This window comes from Bubalus bubalis, chromosome 17 (assembly GCF_019923935.1).
Source record: "Bubalus bubalis isolate 160015118507 breed Murrah chromosome 17, NDDB_SH_1, whole genome shotgun sequence".
NCBI classification, from domain to species: Eukaryota; Metazoa; Chordata; class Mammalia; order Artiodactyla; family Bovidae; genus Bubalus; species Bubalus bubalis.
The window spans coordinates 41,707,757-41,722,507 of record NC_059173.1 but is presented as its reverse complement, the minus strand read 5'-3'; positions in this window follow the sequence as shown (position 1 = coordinate 41,722,507).

Genomic DNA, 14,751 nt, shown 5'->3' with positions numbered 1-14,751 from the left:
CATATCTATTCTGCATTAAGTGATGGGACCAGATGCCATGATCTTCATTTTTTGAATGTTGAGTTTTAAGCCAGCCTTTTCACTCTCCTCTTTCACCCTCATCAAGAGGCTCTTCACTTTCTGCCATTTAAGTGGTATCATCTGCATATCTAAGGTTATTGATATTTCTCCTCAAAATCTTGATTCCAGTTTGTGATTCATCTGACCTGGCATTTTGCATGATGTTCTCTCCATATAAGTTAAATAAACAGGATGATGATATACAGCCTTGTTGTACTCCTTTCACAATTTTGAACCAATCCATTGTTCCATATCCAGTTCTAATTGTAGCTTCTTGACCAGCATACAGGTTTCTCAGGAGGCAGATAAGGTGGTCTGATACTCCCATCTCTTTCCACAGTTTTTTTATGATCCACACATTCAAAGGCTCTAGCGTAATCAGTGAAACAGAAGTAGATGTTTTTCAAATTCCCTTGCTTTTTCTATGTTCCCACATATGTTGGCAATATGATCTCTGGTTCCTCTGCCTTTTCTAAGCCCAACTTGTACATTTGGAAGTTCTTGGTTCACCCACTACTGAAACTTAGCTTGACGGATTTTGAGAATAATCTTACTAGCATGCAAAATGAGCACAATTGTATGGTAGTTTTTATATTCTTTGGCACTACCCTTCTTTGGGGTTGGAATTAAAACTGACCTTTTCCAGTCCTGTGGCTACTGGTGAGTTTTCCAAATTTGCTGGAATATTGAGTGCAGCACTTTATCAGCATCATCTTTTAGGATTTTAAATAGCTCAGCTGGAATTCTATCACCTCTGCTAGCCTTGTTTATAGTAATGATTCCTAAAGTCCACTTGACTTCAGCCTCTGGGATGTCACATTCTATGTGAGTGACCACATCATCATGGTTATCTGGGTGATTAAGGCCTTTTTAATATATTTCTTCTGTGTATTCTTGCCTGTTTTTATCTTTTCTGCTTCTGTTAGGGCCTTACTCTTTCTGTTCTTTATCGTGCCCATTCTTGCATGAAATGTTCCCTTGATATCTCCAATCTTATGGAAGAAACATCTAGTCTTTCCCATTCTATTGTTTTGCTCTACTTCTTTGCATTGTGCATTTAAGAATGACTTATCTCACCTTGCTATTCTCTGGAACTCTACATTCAGTTGGGTATATCTTTACCTTTATCCCTTGCTCTCTGCTTCACTTCTTTCCTCTGCTGTGTGTCAAGCCTCCTCAGACAACCAGCTTCTTTCATTTCTTTTTCTTTGTGATGGTTTTTGTCACTGCCCCCTGTCCAATATATGAACCTCTGTCTATAATTCTTCAGGCACTCTGTCTACCAGATCTCATCCCTTGAATCTATTCATCACCTCCACTGTGTAATCATAAGGGATTTGATTTAGGTCATACCTGAATGGTCTAGTGGTTTTTCCCTAGTTTCTTCAATTTAAGCATGAGTTTTGCAATAAGTTGTTCATGATCTGAGCCACAGTCAGCTCCAAGTCTTGTTTTTGCAGACTGTATAGACCTTCTCCATCTTTGACTGCAAAGAATATAATCAATCTGGTTTCAGTATTTACCATCTGCTGACATCCATGTGAAGAGTTGTCTCTTGTGTTGTTGGAAAAGGGTGTTTGCTATGACCAGTGTGTTATCTTGACAAAACACTATTAGCCTCTATCCCACTTCATTTTGTACTCTAAGGCAAACTTGCCTGTTAGTCCAGGTATCTCTTGACTTCTACTTTTGCATTCCAATCCCCTGTGATTAAAAGGATATCTTTTTTGGTGTTAGTCTTAGAAGGTCTTATAGGTCTTCATAGAACTGTTCAACTTCAGCTTCTTTGACATTAGTGGTTGGGGTATAGACTTGGATTACTCTGATGATGAATTGTTTGCTTTGGAAATGAATCAAGATCATTTTGTCATTTTTAAAGATTGCACCCAAAACTGCATTTCAGACTCTTTTGTTGATGATGAGGATTCCTCCATTTCTTCTAAAGGATTCTTGCCCACAGTTATAGATACAATGGTCATTTGAATTTGAATTCAGTTCAGTTCAGTTTAGTTGCTTAGTCCTGTCCAACTCTTTGTGACCCCGTGGACTGCAGCACACCAGGCTTCCCTGTCCATCACCAACTCCTGGAGTTTACACAAACTCATGTCCAGTGAGTTAGTGATGTCATCCAACCATCTCATCCTCTGTCATCCCCTTCTCCTCCTGCCTTCAATCTTTCCCAGCATCAGGGTCTTTTCTTTTTTTTTTTTTTTTTCCTTGAACTAAATATATTTAGTTAATGCCTATTGAAATACTCCTTTAGGCTTAGATTTTTATTATGTCATCCTGTGTATTCATAAAAGGAATTATAAATAAGATAAATTGGTATAAAATGTCCTCACGTTCAGGGCCCAAATCTTCTGAATTTCTCTTTTGACTCAGAATTATGAATTTCTTTTATTAGACATCAAATTGTCCTTTGAGCCATCAGGAGCATTGGTAATACAGCATTTCTTAAAGAAATACTCCACTGTTACCTAGGATTTTCTTTTTTTTTTTTTTTTATTTTCATTTAGGTTTTTTATTGTTTTATTATTTTTTTTTATTTTTTTTTTTAATTTTATTTTATTTTTAAACTTTACATAACTGAATTAGATTTGCCAAATATCAAAATGAATCCGCCACAGGGAGGAGGGAGGAGGGTTCAGGATGGGGAACACATGTAAACCTGTGGCATCAGGGTCTTTTCAAATGAGTCAGTTCTTCACATCAGGTGGCCAAAGTATTGGAGTTTCAGCTTCAGCATCAGTCCTTCCAATGAATATTCAGGACTGATTTCCTTTAGGATGGACTGGTTGCATCTTCTTGCTGTCCAAAGGACTCTCAAGAGTTTTCCTCAACACCACAGTTCAAAAGCATCAATTCTTTGGCACTCAGCTTTCTTTGTAGACCAACTCTCACATCCATTCATGACTACTGGAAAAACTATAGCTTTGACTATATGGACCTTTGTTGGCAAAGTAATGTCTCTGCTTTTTGATATGCTGTCTAGGTGGGTCATAACTTTTCTTCCAAGGAGCAAGCATCTTTTAATTTCATGGCTGCAGTCACCATCTGCAGTGATTTTTAAATTCGCTCGTTTCCATCCATTTTAGTTCCCTGATTCCTATATCTGTGTTCACTCTTGCCATCTCCTGCTTGACCTCATCCAGTTTACCTTTATTCATAGGCCTAATATTTCAAGTTCCTATGCAGTAGTGTTTTTTACAGTGTCTGACTTTACTTTTACCACCAGACACATCCACAACTGAGCATTGTTTCTGCTTTGGCCCATCCTCTTCATTCTTTCTGAAGCTATTAGTAATTGCCCTCCAGTCTTTGCCAACAGCATATCAGACACCTTCCAACCTGGGGGGCTCATCTTCCAATGTTATATCATTTTACCTTATCGAACTGTTCACTGTGTTCTCGTGGCAACAATACTGGAGTGGTTTGCCATTCCTTTCTCCAGTGGACCATGTTTTGTCAGAACTCTCCAACTGTGACTCATCCACCTTGGGTGGCCATTCATGGCATGGTTCATAGCTTTACTGAGTTATGCAAGCCCATTATGTATTTACCTCTTGGAAATTCACATTGGGCAGTTGTAGAGTGAAAAGTCCATCTATGGAATAATATTTGGAAATTTCAGTGCTGGAAAATAAACTACAGACTTTTTTATAGAAAAGAGTTTACAATATGTTTTATACTTTCATTGTAATCTTTTACATTTCTGCCACACAATCTCTAGTTTTTGGTCACAACAAAATACACGAGTTTCTTAAGCCATTTTCCCCCCTACCTTGGTGCATTCAATTATTGCTTCCTTTGCATGTAATTGATTTTTATCCAATTCTTTTTAGTGAATTCCTATTCTTTTCTTAACATTGTACTCATTTGGGGGTCTTATTTGTAACTATCCAAATTCACATCAGTTTTCTCTTAACTCTTACTATGCAAACAATAACATAAATTGTATAACTTTTAGTTTATTTATTCCTTTTTCTGTATACAAGTCTGGTTAGCTTTTCCTCTTTAAAGTTTTTTTTTTTTATAAAAACAAAGCAACCGTCTTACTCTCTTAGGTAAGAGCAGAATTATTACTTGTAATAAAAACAGCTTGTGCAAATAGATTATTCTGAGCATCTAATGTAGGCAAGGTCCATAATCCTGCTTAGTAATGCTGAGTTAAGCATCAGCTGTTAGAACACAGCCAAGAAAAGGAAATTGATTGCACTTGGGAGTTAGTAAATAGATTTAGCTTCTGACCTGTCTTTATTTATTTATTTATTTTTATTCCTGTAGTACGGTGTTATGCTCCCTTTCTTTCTGTTTGACAATGGAATGTAGTTAGCATGCAATGTTATGTTAGTCTCAGGAGTACTAGTCATGGGTTTCTTAAGGACAAGGGGCCTTTGATCTTTAACACAGAATTGTAGTTCATATACACAAAAGGGTACCTCTTGATATGATATTACAATTGTGTTATAGTTATGTGGAAAAAAGGAACAGTAACCTTAATAATTTTGCCAATATAAATTTCAAGGAATGTCTCTCATATTCTTTAGTCAGGAGTAGAAATTCCAAGTTATAATTATCTTTTTATATTTAATTTCAGTTAGATAAATAAATTTAAAAACTTGCATGATAGACTAGTGGGGTTTTTTAGTGTGAAAAGTTCATTGACTTTATTTTAGAGTCCAGTTATTTAAGCAACTAATTTTAACAGTAAATTAGTTGCTTTTTGATAGCATTGTAAGTAAAAAGTATAAAACATAAAATTTACTTAACTATTTTACATTGTAAAGTTCAATAATGTTAAGTGTATTTGCATTGTTTTGACACAGGTCTCTAGAACCTTTTCATTTTCCAAACTAAAGTCCTACAGACATTAAACTAGTCTCTTTTTCTCCCTTCTTGCAGTGCCTGATAACCACCATTCTACTTTCTATTCCTCCAAATTCATCTATTTTAGATACTTCATGAACTTCCCTGGTGGCTCAGATGGTAGAGTCTGCCTGCAATTATACTTCATATAAGTGGAATCATACAGTATTTTTCTTATTGTTCCTGGCTTATTTCACTTAGCATAATTTCCTCAAGATTTCATCATGTTGTACATGTGACAGGATTTCCTTCCTTTTTTAGGTTGAATAAGTTTCTGTTTTATGTATATCAGGGTTTATCCATTGATCCATCAACTGACATATGGGTCCATTCTACCTCATGGCTCCTGTGAACACTGCTGCTCTGAACATGAATGTGCATATATCTCTTCCAGACTCTGCTTTTGATTCTTTAGGGTTGCAGGATTTTTTTTTTTTAATTGCTTTCAGTTAATTTGGATATACTAATAAGTTGGGTTATAGGATCATATGGTGGTTTTCTTCTTAATTTTTTGAGGAGCCTCAATACTGTTTTTATAGTAATTGCACTATTCTAAAATCCTACCAAATGGTACATGATTTCAGTGTCTTCGTATCCTCACCAACACTTGTTTAAGGTTTTTGTTTTTTTATTTGTAGTACCATACTGAATTTCTGTGATGATTGTGATGTTGAGCATCTTTCCATGTTTGGTGGTCATTTGTATATCATCTTGGAAAATTTCTAGTAAAGTCCTTGGTCATTTTTTCATTGTAAATTTGTATGTGTGTGTGTGTAGTTGACTGGTAGGATAGAAACTCCTCTTAAGATACATGATTGGCAAAGGTTTTCTCACAGTTATGTCTTGTCTTCTAATTCTCTTGACATTGTCTTTCAAAGATAGACATTTTACATTTTAATGTTCTCCAGTTTATCAGTTATTTCTTTCATGGATCATGTCTGTGGTGTATTATAAAGGCATCACTGTACCCAAGGTCATCTAGATTTTCTTCTATGTTACACTTTGGAATTTATGGTTCTGTGTTTTACTTTTAGTTCTGTGATTCATATTAAGTTCATTATTCTGAAGAGTATAAGGTCTGTGCCTAGATTTTTTTTTTTTTTGCATGTGCATGTCCAGTTGTTCCAGCTCCATGAATGAAGAGATTATTTTTGGTCCATTGTATTGTCTTTGCTTTTTTGTCAAAGATCAGTTGGCTATATTTATGTGGGTCTATTTCTAGTCTCTCTGTTCTCTTCCACTGACCTATTTGTCTCCTCTTTGACTAATACCACACTCGGTGACTACTATATCTCTAGAGTAAGTCTTAAAGTTGGTTGATGTCAGTCCTCTTAATTTCATTCTTCTTTAATGTCATGTTGGCTATTCTGAGCCTTGTCCCTCTACATAAAACTTAAAAATAAGCTTGTTCATATTTGTAAAATAACTTGTTTGAATTTTGATTATGATTGCATTAATTTATAGACTTTGGATAACTGACACCAGGACAATATTGACTCTTCTAATCTATGAACTGGAATATTTCTTCTTTAGTTCTTTGATTTTGTTCATTACACAATTATGGTTTCTCTTATTTAGATCTTGTACATAAATTTATATAAATGTTTTGTATTTTTTGGATGCCAATGTAAATGATATTGTGTTTCTAACTTTAAATTCCACTTGTTCATTGCCAGTATAAAGGAAAGCAATTGAATTTTGTATACATTTTTTTGTTGTTGTTCACTAAAATTCTTTCTTCTTTTTTTTTTTAATTTTATTTTATTTTTAAATTTTACATAATTGTATTAGTTTTGCCAAATATCAAAATGAATCCGCCACAGGTATACATGTGTTCCGTATCCTGCAACCTTGCTATAATTACTTATTAGTCCCAAAGGTTGTTGTTAATGATTCTTTTGGATTTTTCATGTAGATGATAGTGTCATCTGTGAATAAGGACAGTTTTATATGTTCCTTCCCAATATGTATACACTTTACTTCTTTTTAGTTAGGACTTCAAGTACTAAATTGAATAGAAGTAGTGAGAGGGGATATCCTTGCCTTGTATTATACCTAATCTCACTGGAAAAGCGTCAAATTTCTGACCATTAAGTATGATGTTAGCCATAGGTGTTTTGTTTGTTTGTTTTTGTAGATAGTCTTTGTCAAACTTTCTTTTTATTTTTAGTTTACTGAGAATTTTTATCATGATTGGTTATGGTACATTACTGCTTACTATAGTTCAGACTTTATTTAGACTTTGCCAGTTTCCTCATTATTGTTCTCTTGTACTCCAGGATCCAATCCAGTATTCCACAATGCATTAAGTTGTAATTCTGGTGACAGTTTCTTCAGTCTTTATTTTGTGTGTGACCTTGACAATTTGGAAGAGACTGTTCAAGTATATTACAGAATGTCCTTTAATTTAAATTTCTGTGAGGAAACTTCATGGTTAGACCAGGGTCATGGATTTTGTGGAGGGGTAGCACTGAGATAATGTACTGTTCTCATTATGATGTACCTACATCATATTGGGAAGTTGATGTAACTAATTGATGTGTTACATTTGATCACTTGTTTAAGACCCCACCCATCAACTTTAATTTTAAAGTTACTGTTTTTCCATTTCTGTATTCTGTTCTTTGAAAGTGATTCACTAAGAATTCCCAGGTCCAGCCTGTATTTGAGGGCCAGGGATAGGGTTTAAACTCAGCCTCCTGAAGAGGAGAATTTTAAATGAATGACTAAGCTTCCTTAGTGGCTCAGATGGTGAAGAATCTGCCTGTGACACAGGAGATCCAGGTTCAGTCCCTGGGTCAGGAAGGTTCCCTGGAGAAGGGACTGGCAATCCACTCGAGTATTCATATCTGGAGAATACCATGGACAGAGGATCCTGACGGGCTATAACCCATGGGGTCACAAAGAGTTGGATACAACTAAGCGACTAACACTTACTTAGACTAATAAATAAATATTTTAAAAGTCCATCAGTTTTACTTTCCACTATGACGTATTTCTACATTAAAAAAACAAACAAACAAAACTCTAGTGTCTTCTATCATTTTTAAGAGTATTATGGAATCCTAAAACCAAAATATCTTAGAGCCACTTGTCTAACTGTTGAAGTGACTATGGTCTTTCATCCAGATTGCTCTTCAATTATGTATTTGGAAATATGTTACTTCATTGCTGTATTGCTTTTTTTGAATGAAATCTCTGTATCCTGATCCTCTTTTCCCTCTTCTATAGCTCAGTTACTGTTGTTTCATACTCTTTCCATTTACAGACAGATAAGTAGTTTCAGAATTGCTAATTGACTCACCTCATATGACCGAAAGCCTTAATCTTTCTATTTCTCTACTATTGTTTGTTTATACTGTCAACACATGCAATTATTTTTTATAGCTATACTCATTTCAGGGGACTGAAATGCATTCTGTAATGTTTCTGTGAGAAATATACTAAAAGATAACAGCATATTGTTACATAGAATCCATTTAAGGACTATCAAGATGAAAAAACAAGTATGATCTTTAGAAATGGCCATGTTGCAGCAACAACAAAAAGGTCAACTGTGATAACAGTTTAGATATTGCTGCTATAAAATGCTGTAGTTGATGAAAAAGTAAAACATTATTATGTCTTAAGTTTAAAATATTTTCTAATATGCAACATTTTAAAAAGAACTATTTCTTTTCAAATAGTCTTGAATTTCTTCAAAACTTCTTAAGCCAGTATAGTACATTATTACAGATCTTAAGGAACTAAGATAAGGATACCTTTTAGAAATATTAACACCTGTGTTTTTTAAGTGGTGAAATGATGAAGAGTGAGTTTTTGTCTTGTAAACATGTGCTGTGCTTCCCATGTGTGGTTCAAAGGATGACCGGTGCATATTTGACATGAACCAGGATGATCCAGGGGGCTTTTTATTAAAGAATTCATGGGCCTACCTTACAACTTATTGAATCTGAATCTCTTTGAGCATAATGCCATAACTGGAATTTTAAATACTGATGACAGATACTTTTTGTTTATTCTAAAATGTATAGTCACTAAAGTAAAAGAAAACACCAGGTAACCTTTTGCTTCAAGAAGTTGATTTGATTTTTGTACAAGAGTTCACTTCTTGTGTGTTCTCATCAAGAATAGTTTTGCTGTTAATGGAGCTTGTGTAAGGTAATAAGAGCTGGCGTAGGATGAAATACAAGAATAACGCAGTGTATCCGGGTAAATTCTTGAAAAGTACAAGTCCTTGAAGGCTCTCAGGAATGAAAAAAATTCAGCCAAGATGTTAAGCACGGGGAGGTTCATCTTAAGTACAGAATTCTTGAAGACAGCAGTACTCTTGAAGGCCGCAGCCCTCTAAAACTTTTATCTGATTGACAACTCCATAAATATAGAGGGGGGAAAAAAGTACCTTTTGGAATTTGAGGCATACACTTTAAGGAATCACAGGAAAGCTAAGGAGAACTTATTAATATAGTAGGAATTTCAGAAATGGTTACACAAAAGGTATTTTCTACTATTGTTCAATCCCAATTCCCAAACTCATTGATATTCAGAATTCTTGCCTGAAATGTAAGATGAAAACTGTAGTTTTACATTGTGGAGCTGAAACACAGTTTAGATTAAATCCAGCTCTTGTAAGTTTCCATTGCAAATTACCAAAGGATTTTAAATTAAATTGTCGATGTGCCTCTTTCCTTTTGGTACTGAATGCCCTAGAACCTTCTAGGAACCTGGGATGGAGGGCATGTGTGGAAATGTTCTTTGTAGTAACTTTTCTCTGGATTTAATTTGCACTGCATTCAACGAGCACACTTTTATTATGTTTTTTCTGGGAGAGCTGAAACTAAATTATAGCAGTGTGTTTAGAGGGAAACACATTTAAGCTATTTGTATGGAGACAAATCATGATTTTGTGGCCAATTTTAAAAGTGTACTGTGTCAAAATGACATAGATGTTCTTATTTATGTGAATAACTGAAGAAAAATGTATGCTTTTGAAATATTTTGTCCTGCATTGTTGGTTTCTGATAAAAGTTTGAGTTATTGCTTAAAATGACGTTTTAAAGTTCCTCTTTAAGTTGTAAAGGAGTATGAATTGCATTTACACTAAGTAGTGATGGATTTCTTGGTTTCTTTCATTAGACTTTTTGATTACCAGAATGTATTAGACATTTTTGCTTACATGAAAAAATGAAACCCGTTTGATTTTAAAATACTATTCAATCTATGTTGACCATGTACAATATGCTTAAAAAAATGATGTGTAAGATAGAAAGATGAATAAGATAAATTTTCCTAACTTCAAAGAGATTGTGATTCAGCTGGCTAGATTATGCATGTACTTGAATAAATGTGAGGCACTTAAATGTGTTTAGATTGTCCTAAGAAGAACAGAGAAGATACTATGGCTGTTCATAGGATCAGGGATGGCTATCAGGAAATCTGTGATTTTGCCTTCTTTGATGAAACCCTAATGGCATGAAACCTCTTGATGATCATTTTCTTCTTGATTTTGCAAAGTTCACAGTATAAACAAATGCTTGGGTAAAAATGTTCAACTACTAGAAGGAAGAAGGGAATGACAGTTAACATAGCATGTAGGTAGTATACACAGACACGATAGAAAGGGTTTGTTTCCAAAGACCCTACCCCCTGCTCCCCACCAAGGTCATATAGAACCAATTCTCTAATTCTCTTCCAATTCTCTAAGAACTTATAATTTACTTGGCACAGGCAGTAAACCAGTCTTGATTTACAGTTTTTAATCCAAAACTTTCTGAAGTTGCTTCTTTACTGGTTTTGTACTAAACCCTTGGAGAAATTAGGTGATCCAAAAGAACATTAAGAAAACCCTAACATTTTAGCCATCGTGCCTGAAAATTGTCTCTTTTATTCTCCCTAAGTCTAGTTATAATTCATTTGCATTAAATATAAAGCTCATTTATATACTGCAGTTCCAAAAGCATAAGGGAGGCATTATTTGAACACAAAATGCAGTTATGCAAAAGAATTTACTTGAGCATAAGGATAATTAACCAGAATACTATGTACGTTTTCCATCATCTATAAAGAAAAAGAAAGCTTAGTAAAAAAAGTTGTATGTAATGCATAAATCTGTTATCAATGCAGATGACTCCTAATCCCCACTCTGAAGAGAATATGAACAGCAGGCATGTATCCAAGGATTCTTTCATATATCAGTGACAAGAATTCTTATGGAACAGGAGAAGGGAGTTATGGTACTGTTTAGCCAAGACTCCTGTTGGTGCCAAAATAAAAATAAAATAAAATAAAATAAAATCCCAGGATTCTTTTGGTTAGGAGGGTAAGAATCAATTCCAGAAAGTAAAAATCTGTATAAGAATAGGTTGTGACACAATTTGATTATGCTTCCTTCTGTTAGAAGTCCTTCTCATAGTGTGGTAGTTCATCTTGTTAAGTGATATTTTTATTTTTCCATTCCAAAACTCCCCCATATTTTTCTTCATTGAGCTCCACATCAAAATACAGTTGTGGACACTATTACAAGTTAAGAAAAGTTTGCACTTAATGATCAGGAATATTATCATAAATATTATAAAACATACTAATAAATTCCACAATAATATAGGGAGTAAAAGATGAGTAGGAGATATTAAGTTAAAAATAAAACACCTGATTTTGATATGTGATTTGGCATCCTAATAGTTATTTCTGGCACATGTATCTACAGACTTATTCAAAGTAATAGATCATTTAAACTTGAAAATATGTTTCCTTTTAATATAATTTATATATATTGGATAGAGTTGTTTATTAATATTCTTTAAAGTACCTGGAAAAGTTTGTCTTATTTTTGAGGAAGAACTATATAATCTCTTCTTAAAGTGAGATTTAAATATTTCAAATATTCAAAGACTGTGTAAACACGTTTTATAACTTTTTTTTTGTCCTTACATTGGTCTATGAACTATTATAAAGGTTTTGAAGGGTAGTATAGTCCTTGACTCCTCATGAAATTTTACTTATGAGAGCATTCAGTTCAGTTTTGGACTTCTATGTCAATTCAGATGCAAATTCTGTTGTGATTTTAATTACATACTGAATATACATTTGCTTATCTCAAGCAGCTGTTTCAAGATAATGACTCCTAACTAATGTCTTCAACTAGAGTCTAAGCAATGGCCTTTGGTAAATCTCCCCAAGTGTTCAGTTGAGCGGATGCTATGTTTTTAATTTGGGGAAATTTATGGTTGATTATTGGAGAAGGAAATGGCAACCCACTTCAGTATTCCTGCCTAGAGATGTCACAATAGTAGAGATGTGGATTTAAAAAAAAAAAAAAAATAGGGGAGAATGCTTTTACCCAAACTATCTCCTTTTTACCAAACTCACACGAGGAGTAAGAGGTGAAAGGGAAAAATTGGGAATGGCAGAAGAGTCATTTGCATGTGCTCAGAAGTGAAAATGTAGAATTAAAGTTGTGAAAAGAACTTTTGAAGTGAGTCCCTTCTTCATTTTCTCTCAAATTTAAGCACTCTTTGGGGATTATAGATTTCCTGGGTGTGGTTAGGAGATAAAGACTTTAAAAATATTATTTAAAATGCTTTCAAAGGAATATATTTGTGCAGTTTGAGATAAGAACGGTTAAATTTAATCATTCAGCCTCATTTGAGGTCAAAGATACTTGTGTTTATCCATGTTGTACGGCATCTAACTATGATACATGTATATATTTACCCTGTTTAAATTAAAACATTATAGGTGTTTTTAACTTAGGGCACAACATAAACAGTTTAAAATTCTTGGGGATGAATGACTGCATTTTGCTATAATTAAGGAATATAATGAAAATATAAAGAGTGGATGGCCAGTGCTCCGGTTGATCCATGGCCAGCAAGGTTCTGACTTCATTGACACGTTTCATGGAAAGGGTGTCTAATGAAGGATGGAATTGTAGACAATTCATTCCATGCTATGAGGTTAACCACAAGACTTGAAGAAATCACAAAAGTTATTACTCCTGCAGATGTGCTGGAACTAAAAGCAGGGATTGAAATTCTGAAAGCACTAAGGTTTTTTTATGACTTGATTTTATTGTGAAAACTACTTTGGTTAGGTGGTTGATTTAAACAATATAAATAAATAAATAGTGTGTAACTGATATATATATATACATACACACATTTATATGCACACACACGCACACACATATGTATATATATAAAATCATGTGTGTGTACTCAGTTATGTCCCACTCTTTGTGAATCATTGGACTGTAGCCTACTACACTCCTCTCTCCATGGGATTTTCCTGGCAAGAATACTGGAGTGGGTTGCCATTTCTTCCTCTAGGGGCTCTTCTTGACCCAGGAATTGAACCTGTGTCTCCCACATTACAGGCAGATTCTTGACCACTGAGCCACCCAGTGGCTTTCTCTCTCTCTCTCACACGCACACACATATATATATTTAAAAATATACATGTACAGCTGTGTATATACACATATGTATATGTAAATAAAGATGTTCTTTTATAAACGACTATGTAATATAAAAATAAAATGAAGTGTTCTCAAAAAAGTAGAGAAAATATATATTTTCAATGCTTCTTTGACAAGCACTTCTTTTTATTGGTGTTTCAGCAGTATAATTAAGATAATTTTGAAATGGTAAAAGCTGAAAGTATAAATATATACTACATTTTGCTGCTTCATACTATTTTCACAGGCAAGTCTTCCCCAGTGTTATTACTTCTTGTACTCCAGCATTCTGACTCTGGGGTTTCCCAACTGGTACAGTGGTAAAGAATCTGCCTCCCAGTGAAATAGGCACAGGAAACATGAGTTCGATTCCTGGGTCAGGGAGATCCCCTGGAGGAGGAAATGGCAACCCACTCCAGTGTTCTTACCTGGGAAATCCTATGGACAGAGGAGCCTGATGGGCTACAGTCTATGGAAGTGAAAGTGAAAGTCACTCAGTCATGTCCGACTCTTTGCGACCCCATGGACTGTATCCATGGGATTCTCCAGGCCAGAATACTGGAGTGGGTAGCCTTTCCCTTCTCCAGGGGATCTTCCCAACCCAGGAATCGAGCCAGAGTCTCCTGCATTGCAGGTGGAGTCTTTACCAACTGAGCTATGAGGGAAGCGTCTATGGGGCTGCAAAGAATTGGACACGACTGAGTGACTGAGCACACACACATTTGCTCATCTCCTAGCCTAGCAAATATGGTGCCATCATTATGAAATTAATAAGGCAGGTAGATAAATTTGATACTTTTTTCTTCTACCTTTCTCACCCTATTTTCTGTAACAGCTGGACACCATGCTGTTTAAAATTTGGTGACAATATGATGGTATGAATAGAAGTTTGACAGTTCTTGCCCTAGGCCTAAGAAAAGGGATATGTTAGAATTAGTCACATGGAAATCAAGAAAAAGAAAAAAAAGGTTCACTTCTTTTCTGTTTTTTAAGTATTAAAATTTTAGCTTCTAAAGACAACTGAGGAGAAGACAATGGATTCAGGCATAACAAGGAAAAATGCATGCATTTTACAAAAAGCATACAAAGCATTTTTTACAAAGCATAAAAAGAATTTCTTTCCAATATTGAGTTTAGATAGATTCTCTAGGATTCAGGAAGGAGAATGGAATGAGAGGAAAAGCAAGATGCAGAGCATTTACTTCCACCTCCCTCTTCCCTTCTGACACCCCACTCTCCTCTTCCCTCAATCTCTGCTGCCCCAGGCCTTTGGCAATCGCAGTTTGGCAGGGCACGAAGTGACTCAGTGCTCCAGTCCTAAAGAATTCCGTGGTTAGAAATTAAAGGTGATTAAACATCAACCTCGACTC